Source organism: Myotis brandtii, unplaced genomic scaffold, assembly GCF_000412655.1.
Source record: "Myotis brandtii unplaced genomic scaffold, ASM41265v1 scaffold454, whole genome shotgun sequence".
Taxonomy (NCBI): domain Eukaryota; kingdom Metazoa; phylum Chordata; class Mammalia; order Chiroptera; family Vespertilionidae; genus Myotis; species Myotis brandtii.
In genome coordinates, this window is record NW_005367354.1 from 5,274,695 (window position 1) to 5,289,242 (window position 14,548).

The 14,548-nt window shown below is 41.7% G+C and overlaps 2 long non-coding RNA genes across 2 annotated transcripts; both read right to left on the reverse strand.

Moving 5' to 3' along the window:
- Positions 1-1,599: 1,599 nt before the first annotated feature.
- Positions 1,600-3,192, reverse strand: LOC106727604. Its single transcript, XR_001363835.1, has 2 exons — positions 2,816-3,192; positions 1,600-2,132 (listed from the first exon to the last, which is right to left on the reverse strand). It is a non-coding gene; the product is annotated as an uncharacterized LOC106727604 (long non-coding RNA).
- Positions 3,193-5,511: 2,319 nt separating this feature from the next.
- On the reverse strand, positions 5,512-13,800 carry LOC102248756. Its single transcript, XR_314095.1, has 4 exons — positions 13,587-13,800; positions 11,660-11,760; positions 5,807-6,495; positions 5,512-5,695 (listed from the first exon to the last, which is right to left on the reverse strand). It is a non-coding gene; the product is annotated as an uncharacterized LOC102248756 (long non-coding RNA).
- Between the last annotated feature and the right edge of the window lie 748 nt (positions 13,801-14,548).

Consider the following 14,548-nt stretch of genomic DNA (forward strand, 5'->3'; position numbering starts at 1 on the left):
CTAAGAAAAGATCCTGTGCTGACTTATACCAAGAACACTCTTGGTGGTAGCCATCCAAAGGGCCATGTGACCGTTTATTTACCTGAGTAAATGGGAAAAGAAAAAAAAAAAAACTACCTATAAGAATTAGGAGAAGACATGGCAATATTTTTTTCTAATCTTACATTAAAATAGTCTTTCTTCAAGAGACAAAACCTAGAGGCTACCAAGAAAAAAATATTAACAATGTTAAAACCACATAAAAAAAATAAAACTATAACGAAATTAAAATTAATATAATCTACCTTTGTTCTTTATGATAGCTTGAATCTCTTCTTTGGTTAACACCATTGATACAAAATCCTAAAGCAGATCCGTGTTGTGGAGGTGGGAGGCCAGAAGAAACTTTTGGGTGCATTAACGGATATGTTTATCTTATTATAGTGCTTTCCTGGGTGAATATGTGTGTCAAAGGTTACCAAAGTCTACACTTACTGGGCAGATGGCTGTACTTCGATTAGACTCTAAGTCAGTGGTTCTCAACCTTGGCTGCACATTAGAATCACCTGGGAATCTTTTCAAAATCCTGATTTCTAGGCATCATCCTCAGGAAATTCTGTTTCTTTGTTACTAATGTTGTGGCCTCGCCCCATAACAAAGAAACAGAATTTCCTGAGGATGATGCCTAGAAATCAGGATTTTGAAAAGATTCCCAAGTGATTCTAATGTGCAGACAAGGTGGAGAACCACTGCTCTAAGTAAAGCCGTCAAGCACACACACACCCCACAACCTAAATGCTTATTAACGATGGAATATTAGAGTAAATCACGGAGCTCTTTCATACTCTCTAATTACTAAGAAGCAGCAGCTGAGTTAAGTCTGGTGGCTGTTGTTACTGCCCAGGGCACTGAACGGAGCCTCCGCGGGCACCTGAGGGTGGGCGTGAGAATAAGGTGGAGGCGGAACTGCACCAACAGAAGGGGGTTCCTTTACCTTCCCTCCAGCGGACTTGCTGCAAAGGGCTTCTACTTCTTTTTGAAATTCCAAAAGGCAGAAAGCTGTTTGTGCGTGTGTACTGACGTATGACGACCATGAGGCGACTCGGCAAAATGGAGTTTCTTCAGGAGAGCGCTTGCACCCTGACCGTATGCCTTTGGCGCTCCGCAGGGAGGCCAGGCCCGGGACAGGCTCGGCGGGCACTGCGCTGACCACTGGCCCCAGGGCACACCCTCCCTGGACCCCTGAGCCCCTGAACCCCGCACCCCGGGACTGAGCGGGCCGTTAGGAGGCGAGGAGGATGGCGGGGAGCCAGGGGCGTCCCGCCACAGGCGGCAAAGCCCTGACCACTCTTCTGAGGCCGAAGCCACAAGGTTCAAGGGACAACGGGGAGGTGGGAGGCACATGACACCATGGAAACAATGACGCTGGACCGTCAATAACCAGAGCTTGGACTTACGGGAGCTCCGTGGTGCAGCTCCAGGAGGACCGCAGGCCCAAGATGGCGGCAGATTGCCGTCTGTTCTCGCGGTGTAGGCCCGGCGCATGCGCAGCGTGAAGACCACGTGTAGGAGCAGGCATGGGGCCGCAGGACAGAGCGTTAACAGAACAGAAGACGTAAACAGGTTATATGTTACATGTTATTTTAAAAATGCTTCAAGAAATGTGCAACAGAAACAAGCCTTTCATAAACAGTTCTATGGTATAATTCTGACCTGGAATACTTTATACAATGTTTAGAGATAACCGAAGACATGTACAATAAAATGTATCTGCTCATGAAACAGAAGGCACTTGAGTGCATGCACACACACAGATAACATACAATGTTGTGGCTTTAATAGAACAATGAATTTTCAAGTTTAAATCTTTGTCCGGGTTCATTAAAGGCTTTCAAATTTTGTGAGTCAATATGAATGCTGGAAAAAAACACCTTAAAAGATCAAAGTCCTACAAGTCAAGAGCATGCAAGCAGCACCAAGGTCATACACCATTCAAGGAAAGAGGATTCAGATTCTGTCTGTAACACAAAGGGCAGCATGGAAGCAGCCTGCTCCACAGTGACTGGTCGTGTTACAACAGCTGCTGCGCTCTAGTCCTTCGTCCGCAAGTCAATGGGCTGAAATATCAGGCATGACTGGCATTTCAATCCACTCTATAAAGAAAAGGCGTCAGTAATGTCTTCCAACCACCACTTTTGTTCATGTAAAACGGAGCGTTTATAGTATGACCTTAATTTTTGCCTCAAGAGGGATTCTACTGCAGTGATTTGGTATTTACTTATCAATTCCAACCGTGCTATGAAATGAGGAGTTCTCTTATGTTTAACATTAACCTGGACTTCAAAAGAGAAGAACTACAAAAACCTGAATGTAGCTATTCACTGGGACCCTTTCATATTTTAAGTTATCACAAATATTAGAAAATACATACAATTATAGCAGTTTTTAAAATCTCAAAATATTTCCACATGGGTAATTAAAATTTAGCTCACAATTAAAGAAATCTCTGAGACGAAAAGAATCTGACTTTGTGGCAAAACTGAAGGAGAGACTATGCCAGTGGCTAGGGTCAGTGATGTCAAATGTGAAAAGTATTTCCTGTTTGTAATGTTCAAATGTACCCATCCAGAGCGAATCTGAGATACCAAAGCAAATCTGAACAAATCTAAGATGCAATTATTTAAAAGGAGAACCCTTATGGGGGGCTGAAACAAAATTTAGTCTTCAGTCTTTCCTAATGGAAACTTGTCTCTCTAAAACTGATATAATAATTTCAAAGTCTGGGGCAGAAAACATTTTGAAGAAACATGTTAACCACACAGAGAAAACAACTTACCTAATACGCCGCTAGGTTCAATAGGGTACTCAAGGATTGACGTAGCTGGTGCCAACGTGTAGGGGTATTCGTAGGGTGTGTAGATTAAACCAGCTTCAGGCCCCGGAGGAACTATTGCAGCAGTGGGGTGAGGAGTTCCATTTGGCATGACCGCGGTCTGTATTTGTCTGATCAAAGGCATTATGGTAGGGCCAGCTGGCGTCGGGGTGCGCAGGGCAGCTGGTGGGAGAACAGGCGCAGGCCCAGTAATAATCCTTGGAGCAGCCTGGGCTGTTGCTGCAAGAGAAAAGGCAAGGGCTGCTACAGTAAGCAAAGAAATTTAGAAGGAAGTACAGAGAAAGCAGTGTAAATACAGGAAATGAGAGGGAGTAGGAAAAAGAAAGAAAAAAGCAGGAAAGAAGAAAAATAAAAGGAAATCATTAGTACATGCGCTGGTCACACACAACGCCCAAGCACACCAATCAACTGCAAACGGCTTTCCCTTTCCCAATGTGATTAAGAACAAATGTGCAAAAACTAAAAGCCACTGTTAAAAAAGAGAGAGAGACCATTAAAATAGGTTATATTTAGTGCATGTATGTGATATGTCTATGTTTTTAAGATCTCATGAGGCTAAAAAGGTGCATGCAGAAGCACAAAAGTTGCATTAAAAAATGTTGAAAAAAAAATTTTGTAATTGGAGTCCCCAGAAACAGTTTTGCTATAATTTCTAATAGAGTAGCTTCAGTTTCAAATTAAAGAATCGTTTTTATTGTATTAAGTAAGCCAACTAACCACGACTTATATATCAAGTTCCTGCATATGTAGGAATTAACTTCTCAGAGAAAAACAACACAGGGTGGGGCACAAGTAGGTTTATAGTTGTTTCGTAGGGAAATAATACAATAATAAATAATATATAAGAATAAACCCAACCCCACCACATTAACAGATCTAACAAGAAAATCTGAGTGATCATATCAATTGGCACCTAATATTTATTTTTGAACTGGAAGTGGCTTTGGGTAGTGTTATTATCATATTTCAAAATAGTCTCTCCGTTGGCTACCACCACCCACATTTTCAAGATCATTGAAGTGACCCTCCATTGCATCCAAACTCAGACCAAAATCCTTGAGTATGGCCCTTACTCAACAACAAAACACCCCACTCTCAGAGCACACAGCCGACAGATACTCCTTTTATAACCCAGCCTGGGGTGGAAAGGGCCTCCTTGTCATTCCCGAGCCCCTTCGGCCTCTCTAGAGGAATAATGGACACGTGGACATTGCCAACGAGAAAAGGCAAAGGGATAAGAGCATTCCCAGAGCCAGCCTAATTTAGTAATGAGTCAGGCTGGTCAGACCCTGTCCTGGATGGACGTGCTAAGCCATGGGAGACCAACAACAATTAGACGGTGTTGACGTTTAGGGCCTCGAACTCTCCAAATAGCCCAGGTAGAGCCCATTCTTCCATTTTTGAGCATGTGGCCTCAAAACCTTAGAGCAGCGGTTCTCAACCTGTGGGTCGCGACCCCTTTGGCGGTCGAACGACGCTTTCACAGGGGTCGCCTAAGACCATCCTGCATATCAGATATTTATATTACAATTCATAACAGTAGCAACATTACAGTTATGAAGTAGCAATGAAAATAATTTTATGGTTGGGTCACAACATGAAGAACTGTATTTAAAGGGCCAGAAGGTTGAGAACCACTGCCTTAGAGGAAGTGAATATGTTTGTAGGTTCTTAGTTACAAAACCAGACCTGATACTAATGTCAGATTATGCTGTCTCAGCATGTACTGTTCAGAACTCAGCAAAGTATGCAGAAGACGGGGAAGGGCAAATTGCAAATATCTAGTGAGGCAAAATTTTGTATAATGTAAACCAAAAAAACATTAAGGCAATTATGCTTTTATCATCCAGAAGAAATCATGTTGCATGGAGTTAAAAAGCTTGTTTAAGTGGTTAGATAGAGATCTGTTTAGAATTATGTAAAATTATTAAGTAAGGGCCCAGTTTGTAAGACAGGAAAGAACTGGCTCTCTAAAGGAAAAATGTCTAGGGAGGACTATTAATTCAGGGACTCATTTCAGAGACAAGGCAGTGGACCATAGGTGAGAAGGGACACTGGCCTGTGTCTGAAGCATTGACGTATTTCTGACCTTTCTTCCATTCACTGAGGATGCAAATGAATAAATACATAGAGCTTTTGTGAGGAAAGCTAAGTGCTTTGGAACAGTTCTGGGAAAAATCTAACTTATTTGGAGGACAAGTGTCATCTTCAAGACAAGATACATCAACTGACTCTGAATTTCTTATCATCGACATAGTGGCAGCCTTCCCTGGCCCTCACAGTCTGGCTGCATGAGGTGTCCCTCTTCTGAGTTCTGACAGCACCCTGGGCATACACTCAAAGGAACACTTAACTTATTTTTTGAGATTCTTTTTTTTTTTTTTTACTTCAGAGTGGAAGGTAGAGGGAGAGAGAGAGAGAAACATCAATGATGAGAGGGAATCATTGATTAGCTGCCTCCTGCACGCCCCCAACTGAGGATTGAGCCTGCAACCCAGGCATGTGCCCTGACCGGGAATCCAACAGTGATCTCCTAGTTCATAGGTCAACGCTCAACCACTGAGTCACACCAGCCAGGCAAGATTCTTATTTTTTTATCTGTTTTTCCCACTAGACAGTGAACTTCTCAAGAACCCAGGCATTGTTAGCATTTGTGTGGTTTTCAGTTTTCCAGGGACTCTTATCAGAGATTGGAAGGCAGACATACTTTCCCACTCTGGGAATCATGTTTCACTTTCAGGTGCTCCATAGGCCAATTGGCCCCTTTCCAGATTAGGTGATTCATTCAAAGGTTAGTGCCAGAGCTGAACTCCGCCGCAAGACCTGGTGGTAAATCAGATTGAAATATAATACTGAGTTTCACCAGTATTGGGGCTGAACTCCAAAATGAATGCTCTATACAAAACTGCTCACTGGCATGTGTTCAGTCCTTACATTGGCTTCAATCCAGATGTCTGTCTGATGGCACTGTAGTTGGGCCCCAGGTGAGCTTTCTCTGCTGTGTCCGCCATACTTATGTGAGATGCTAAAGAAACAGATTGCTCAGAGACATCTTTAGGGCCAGAAAGAATTCAAGCACCTTCCCTGTGGCCGATCTTCATGGGAGGGGTGGGGCATGGGGCAGGGCAATACAGCTATGAGAGATTCTGATTTATGTCCCAGGTCATGTACCCAGATCCCAGATAGGGAATCAGAAACTTTATTATGTTACTTGCAGGTTCCAGATTATCAGACCTAATCCTAGATAAGAAATGTGTTTTCACCAAATCTGTGGGTTATGATCCGTCCATTTACCCCCTCAGGTGGAAGTTATCACAGACACTGCCTGTGTCAGTGCAGACACAATTATCAGTTTGAAAAAAAAGAGAGAGAACGTCCATGGGTGTCCCAGGAAGCACTGGCCTGCTGAGCTGGTCATTATCTCCAGAGCAATGAGAAGGCCTTTCGGAACTCCTCCTGCCTCTGCTGCCCAGGCTCCCGGGATTAGACCCACAGACAGGAATGCACCGTTCTTAGGTCAGGAGCACACAGAGAGGAGACTTTGGAGTGAAGAGCTCATATTTGTTGAAACCTTTGCCCAGAGCTATAAACCTGTGCGCCGCGTGGCAGGGCTGTCTCTGACTCTGGAACAGAGAACAAAGAGCATATTAGTTAGTCACACTGAGGAAAACACCGAAGATGCAGAAACCAGGGGGGTGTTAATAACATCTCCCGGCCCCTCCCCGTCGGGAGAACCACCTGTCTTCCCTTCAACTCCTCCAGGGGAGATTTCTTGGAGCATTTTGGTTCCAAATCTGGGTATTTTCTACAATAAAACTAATACCAAAATCACCCCCTCAGGCCCTAGAGCAGTGGTTCTCAACCTTCCTAATGCCGCGACCCTTTAATACAGTTCCTCATGTTGTGGTGACCCCCAACCATAAAATTATTTTCATTGCTTCTTCATAACAGTAATTTTGCTACTGTTATGAATCGTAATGTAAATATATCTGATATGCTATATGTGTTTTCCGATGGTCGCAACCCACAGGTTGAGAACCGCTGCCCTAGAGATCCATTTCTAATGCTGATGAATTCAGATCTTTCCTGGAGTCGTAAACTTCAATGTGGGCAACAACCTGGAAGTCCGCATTTCACTTCATTGTGGAGGTGACGGAGTGACTTACAACCCAATATCACGAAGCCCCTCAGAGGCCTACCAATCCCTGCTACACCTGCCAGGTTCTTTAAAACATTTATCTGAGTCATAAATATAATAAATTTTCATTGAAGAAAAAAATGTCAAATTATGTGAACTATTAAAAAAAGGAAAACACTTTCATAATCCCAGCACAATACACTTTGTTCAGATTAAAAATAAAACTAACGTGTTAAATCTTACAGAATAAAAGGGGGAAATGTGGATTTCTTCATTTGATGTTTAAATCTTAAATTTTGGCAACTTAGCACATAAAACATCAAAGCACACTTGAACGGGTCCGAGGCAGGCTGTAGATTACAACAGGGCGTGAAACATTGTGAAATCAGCCCAGCTCCACGGGAGTGTGAACAGCACGGCATTCTCTGTAAGATCCTGGCAGTGCCCAGAAAACCCTGCACTCCTAATTGGCCCCATCCCGCTACCATCACTTGCAGGGCACAGCCCATACTCAGTGGAGGGATTCCAGAGGTGTGTGATATTACCCCTGAGTTCTTATTACAGACACTAAATTTCAGGCCATTAAATCTGAGAGAAAGCAACCTAGAGCAGGTGGTGATGGAGGGATTGTGCTTTGCAGATTTGCATTGACCTTCCACCGAGTAGGGGTGTCAACAGAAGCCTCCAGCTGCCCTGCAGAGGTCAAGAGGCAGATCTTCGTAGAGTGGTTTCCAGCATTATGTGAAGTTATCCAGGCTTAGAAGGGAGTTCTGGTGAGAATGAGGATCAGCTAAATGCTAAGCCAGGCCCTGCCAGCCGTAACTCCATGTACAAAGTGCTGGGTTCCCTCTGATAATTCAAATACCCACTTGGCATATACGTAGTTATTACAATATTGTTGACTGTTTTCCCTATGCTTTGCTTTACATCCCCATGCTGATTTTGTAACTACCAGTTAGCACTTCTTAATCCCATCACCGTATTTTTTGAAGGTTGCTGATATGTTTCATTGCAGATATATTTCTTTTCACTGTACTTCCATTCCTACTCAGAAATACTAAATTCTCTCCTGTTTTATGGAAAAACTAGGTAAGATATTGAAAGGGGCCTCTACTAGGAGTAAGAAGACAAATGTAGCCTCACTTCAACCAGCCACATATTTGGGGGTCCAGGCAATCACTTAGCCTCACAGAGCCTAGAGTTCTTCACGTAGGAGATTGGAAGGATACTATAGGCCCATTATTTTCCAAGTTTGTTTTGGTTTGTCTTTGACAGTTTAAAGAGAATGAACATCTGGCAATGAATAAAGGACATAAGTAGGAGATTATAACATTAGTTTAAAGGGTATGTGTTGAGCAATAATGAAAGAATATGAAGACACATCAGTTACAATGTACTTGCAACACTTTTTTGTCTCCAGGCCAACAGAACTCAGCTGCCTATTTACCACCACTCCAAATGTGCCTGAGCATGCGCCCTTGTACTTATGTCCTACACTGAGTCAGTAAAGGAGCATTTCCAGCAATTTGTTCAATGTCCACTCAATAAATAATCTTGAAAGAAAGGGAAAGGTTAGGGATAACCTTTAATCGTAAGGAAAATACAGAGTTGCGTTCATTATTCTCTGAGAAATATGTCCTCATTATAGATAGATTTCCTTTGGGAAGACAAAATGAATGAAAAGGTTGGTGTTAACAAGAACAGCTATACAGAAAGCAATGTACTGTGTGAAAGGATTTTGACATAAAAGAAAATGAAAAAGTGATTCTAATGAAATTTTATCTCTAGGGGCATATATAATCAAACTCCTCAAGTATAAGTGCTTTTTATTATATTCTTGTCTTATCCATTTGTTTGTATTTAGTATTTCATTCTAAGATTATAGCTGAATAAACTTCTTTATGTCTGTAGATTTTATATCTTAGTGGAATATTTGCATATGAATGTTTTCAACAAAGTATCAAATCATTGACAATTTATGGAACATGAAGAGCTGAATTAATAAATTTGTTTGAAGAGAGGAAAAAGCCTCATTGCTCCTGAGCTCTTAAATATTGAACGTTGTGTTTTATGAAGTGATATGAAAATGTATTTCTAATGTCAAAATACATAAACTTATGAAGGAATTAAAATGGGCTTATATCAAGGGGTTAGAGAATATGAGGCTTAGAAGATAACTTGAAGCCAAATGGGTATAGGGTCTTGAAAAACCCTATAGCTTGAGCGTAACCTCAGAGATCAATTGGTATTTAATTAACCCTTTAATCTTATTTTCAGAAAAATAAGGTTGTAAAAATCCCTCCAAATTCTTATAAACCCTTCCCAGGTGTACAAACTAGAATTGATAATGAGGAATCTGGCCTATAGACAGTGGGTAACCACTGTAGATTCTGAGTTTAATTAAAAGAATGGCACAATCATAATTGTTTGGAGGAGATCTCCTGTGGTGATTGAGGATCAGTTGGCTGAGGAGATCCTTAAGGCCAGTTCAGAGCCTCTTGTGATGGATCTGAGGTCATAAAAACCAAGACAAAGGTGATGATATCCAAGGAAATGGGAGGAAAAGGGACAGAAGTGGAAGTATGGCTTGGAGTCTGGATTTACACTATTGCTGCTGACACTGTGCCTTAACCTTCCTCACATTTCATCATCTGAAAACTGGAACTGAATTAGATGATCTCTAACAGATCTGGCATCTGTGACTAAAATGAACATCTGGAAGTAGGTCAAGAGTAGATATCGTGCAGAACTTATCCCTCTTCCTTTCCATAGAGTTCAGCTGTAAATGCCTGATCCACACCAGCCCTATCTTATTCTCTCTGTTGAGAATCTGAGAAACACAGATTGGAAATTATAGTTGAATTACATTGATGGTAGAATGCTAAAAAGCCTGTGAACTCTTACCGATGAGATCTCAAAGTTCCTAAGGACTAACTGTTTATACCTTGGAACCCATACAATTCCCTATATTCTTTCATAAAGTGAGTGAATATATTGGTGCAGCTTCTTTGGAGTGGAGGGAAATTTGATAATATCTGTCATCACTTTTTAACTCTGTGATGCTGAGCTTTATTTCCTCCCTGGCAAAATGGAGCGACCAATACCTACCTCCTAGTTTTGTTTCAAAGATTAAATGTGGCACAGTGCCTAGCACATAGTTAGTACTTAATACGTATTACTTCCTGTCTTAGTCAGCTCAGGTAGCTGTAACAAAATACTACAGACTGGGTGGCTTACACAGACATTTATTTCTCGCAGTTCCGGAAAGTCCAAGATCAAGATGCCAGCAAGGTGGTTTCATTTTAAGACCTCTTTGCTTGGCTTGAAGGCAGCCAACATCTCATATCACTTCTTTGTGTGCCCAGAGAGAGAGTGCAAGTGAGCTCTCTAGTATCTCTTCTTTTTTTAGATATAAATCTTTATTGTTGAAAGTATTACATATGTCCCTTCCGCCCCCCATTGCACCCCCCAGCACATACCCTTATCCCCCTACTGTCTATGTCCATTGGTTTTGCTACTATGCATGCATATAAGTCCTTTGGTTGATCTCTTATCCATCCTCCTACCTTCCCCTGCCTTCCCTCTGAGGTTTGACAGTCTATTCGATGTTTCTATGTCTCTGGGTGTAGTTTTGTTCATTAGTTTATGTTGTTCATTAGATTCCACATATGAGTGAGATCATGTGATACTTATCTTTCTCTGATTGGCTTATTTCGCTTAGCATAATGCTCTCTAGGTCCATCCATGCTGTTGCAAATGGTAAGTGTCCTTTCTTTTTTTACAGCTGCATAGTATTCCATTATATAGATGTACCACTGTTTTTTAATCCATTCATCTGCTGATGGACACTTGGGCTGTTTCCAAATCTTAGCTATTGTAAATTGCACTGCTATGAACATAGGTGAGCATATATTCTTTCTGATGGGTGTTTCTGAGTTCTTGAGATATATTCCTAGAAGTAGGATCACTGGGTCAAATGGCAGTTCCATTTTTAATTTTTTGAGGAAACTCCAAACTGTTTTCCACAGAGGCTGCTCCAGTCTGCATTCCCTCTAGTATCTCTTCTTATAAGAGCACTAATCCTCTCATGGTATCCCATCCTCATGACATCATGTAACCCTCATTACCTCTCAAAGGCTCCACCTCCAAATATCATCACATTGGGGGGTAGGGCTTCAACATATAAATTTTGAGGGGGACACAAAAATTCAGTCCATGGCACCATCATATGCATAAGCACAGTTTTAAGGAAGGAAAAAAATATTTGCTCAGACTGGTTTCTATTGAAACAGATGCTAAGAAATCTATTTCAGGATTTCATGTTTAAGCTGGGATTTCATTTTTTTCTAAATTGGAGAATATATTCCATAGTTTTCTTCTTAAGTCCTGAGGCAGGAACAGAATCATCCTACCAAGCATGATGATTCTCTCTCTCCCTCCCCTTCCCCTCTCTAAAAATCAATAAAAAAAGCATTTAAAAATATTTCATATTACAATCCCTTCCCAAGGTATAGAAAGGAACTATTTCCTCACTGATGCATTTCAAAAGCAAGAAGGGGTTCAGGAAGGTGCGAAGGGGTTGAGGAAGGGGTTCAGGAGGTACAATGACAATTGGGCTTTGGCCACAGGATAGTTCCGGTAATGCTTACCTAAAATGCCTCTTCAGCTTTATTGGCCAAGTATCCAAGAGGTGGGAACACACCAGGGATCTTTTACACATGAGCCTTCTTTCTGCTCTGCATTCAGTCACCTTAGTGATAATGAGAATTTTCTATTAGAATAACTTCCTTTAATCCCCAAATTTTAATTTTAAACCTTACTAGGCTAAGCCAAAAAAAGCCAGACACAAAAGAATACCCACTGTGTTTCCATTAATATAAAGTTCTAAAACCGGCAGAGCTCATCTATGCTGACAGAAGTGAGAAAAGTGGGTGCCTGATTGAGGGCAAGAACTGAGTGGGAAGGGTCACCAGGGAACTTTCTGGAATGATGTAAATATTCTATAGCTTGATGGGGGTAAGTGATTATGCATTTGTCTGAACTCACCAAACTGTGCATTTTAGAGCCATTCGTTTCACTGTAAATAACACTTCAGCTATTAACAAGATAAATATATGCATTTACATTAAATTAAAAATAATTGTGAAAAACACATGTGTGTGTGTGTGTGTGTGGTGTGTGTGTGTGTGTGTGTGTGTGTGTGTGTTTTCAAAAGATCTGTTAGAAATCTAGATTCATGTCTGTATCTAGTCTGCGGCAGTGAGCAGGAGGTAAGTCCAGAGCATCCTCCATAGCAAAGCCCTACTCTCCAGGGAAAAGAGTTTAACCAGAGCCTTACCCCACCTGGGAGATGCACCTCGCCCTGCCTCCAGTCCCCTCTACCTTTTCGCCCTTACATAAGAGGCGAGGGGTCTAAGAACCACTTGTGAAGGATACATCCCAGGGACCCAGGCTCACTAAAACACTAAGATTTAATCATAAAATTATAGATCACACCCCCTCCCGACATCAACCCAACCCCACCAACAGGGCTCTAGCTCAACTTCAAACCTGACTCTAAGGAGGAGTTGTTTTTTTAATTCCTAAAGACAACAGGGTAAACAAAAACAAAGACATACAGCAATTTGAAGTCTCTGGCACCTCCAGCTACAGCAAACATTACACACGGCACAACTCACAGCAGACCTGCATGGCTTCATTTATTTCAGTCATTCATAAATGTACTAAACTTATCATACTCTTTCACTGGACTTTCGATTGGTTATCTGGCAAAAGATGCCTAACCTCACGAATACTTTTCACCTTATGTATAAATGATGATTGTGTTATTGTATCATTTTATTTCTGCCTAGCTTACTGCTCCTGTTTCAACTGAAATCCTTTAAGGACAGGGACTGTGTTTTACTTTTCTGTACCTTCATAGATGGCCTAACTCAGAGCTGGCTGTGTGAATTTAGCAAATGAATATTTCTTTTCTTGCTCTGGCTGGTATGGCTCTGTTGTTTAGGTGTCATCCCATGCACCAAAAGGTCACTGGTTTCCCAGTCAGGCACATGCCTGGGTTGCAGGCTCAATACCCAGTAAGGGGCGTGTGCAGGAGGCAGCAGATCTCACATTGATGTTTCTCTCTCTCCCTCCACTTTCCCTCTCTCTAAAACGCAATAAAAAATCATTTAAAAATATTTCTTTCGCCCTAACTGGTTTGGCTCAGTGGATAGAGCATCGGCCTGTGGACTGAAGGGTCCCAGGTTTGATTCCAGGCAAGGGCATGTACCTTGGTTGCGGGCACATCCCCAGTAGGGGGTGTGCAGGAGGCAGCTGATCGATGTTTCTCGCTCATCGATGTTTCTAACTCTCTATCCCTCTCCCTTCCTCTCTGTAAAAAAATCAATGAAATATATATTTTTAAAAAATATTTCTTTTCTCATATCCTATGAATATCTAGGACTTACTGAATGCCTGCTACATCCAGGCACTGTTTGAAATGCATCACCTGTATAACTCATTTGTTCCTAGGAGATAAAACTATTTTATCCCCCTTCCGCATAGGTGGCATAGAAAGGTTGTGTAACTTACGTAGCTGCTGACAGAACCAATGTCAGATCAGCGGCTGCTCTCTTCATCTTGATGCTTCTTGCATGAACAAGGGTAGCAACAGCCTTCGGCTCTGCCCTCAGAACCACTGACCTCTTCTGTCTCCAAATACTTTGCTTGAAAAATTAAACTCTTATCTCAATACAAAGTGATAATGCAGAAAGGTGTTGGGAGAGAACACAAAACCCCGGAGAGCAAAGAGATATTTGCTAATGGCTTCATTTGGAGGGAGGGCCTTTGTTTTCCTTGATTTCACGGGTCCTGGGTTGGGAAATCAATGTGTGGAGAGACTTTTGACCTGACTTTGGACATAATGCTGCTCTTTCCCCAAAAACCTTATCAAGCATGAGTTTGAAAGGTGAGTCCTGTCATTGCAACATCATCTATGTTCCTCCCACAAATAGGGTTCTGTTTGATTTAACATTAGGGAAGGCTTCCTGGATTAGTTCTTACACAAAGACCGGATTTAGGAAGCCACATGACACTGCCTCCTCCCATTCCTTACCTAAGAACATACTGAGATGGTTAAACACATTTTACAACTGGTTCCAGAAGAATTAGTAAACAGGGAACTTTCCATCAACTGAAACATGCACTTTGAGTCCTACAAAGTTTACATGGTAATAGGTACGATAAAGATCATTCTAGAACTAACAAAGATTGTGATCAACATTCAGAGTTGCTGGGTCTTCTTCCTACCCTAGCAGCCATGCCCCCCCCTCACCTTCTTCTTCCCATTCTTACTTTCCCATTTCTCGCCTCAACTCCTCTTTCCTCTTGTCCTTTGCTTTCCAAGCACTCACAGGAAAAGAGCCTCCTATAAGTGCATTAAAAATACATATATATAGCATATATTCACACTTTGGTTTTTTTCACCCATATACTCATTTATTCATTCAACAGATTATTCAGTGCCTATTCAGTCTTACTGTCCTTACCCTACC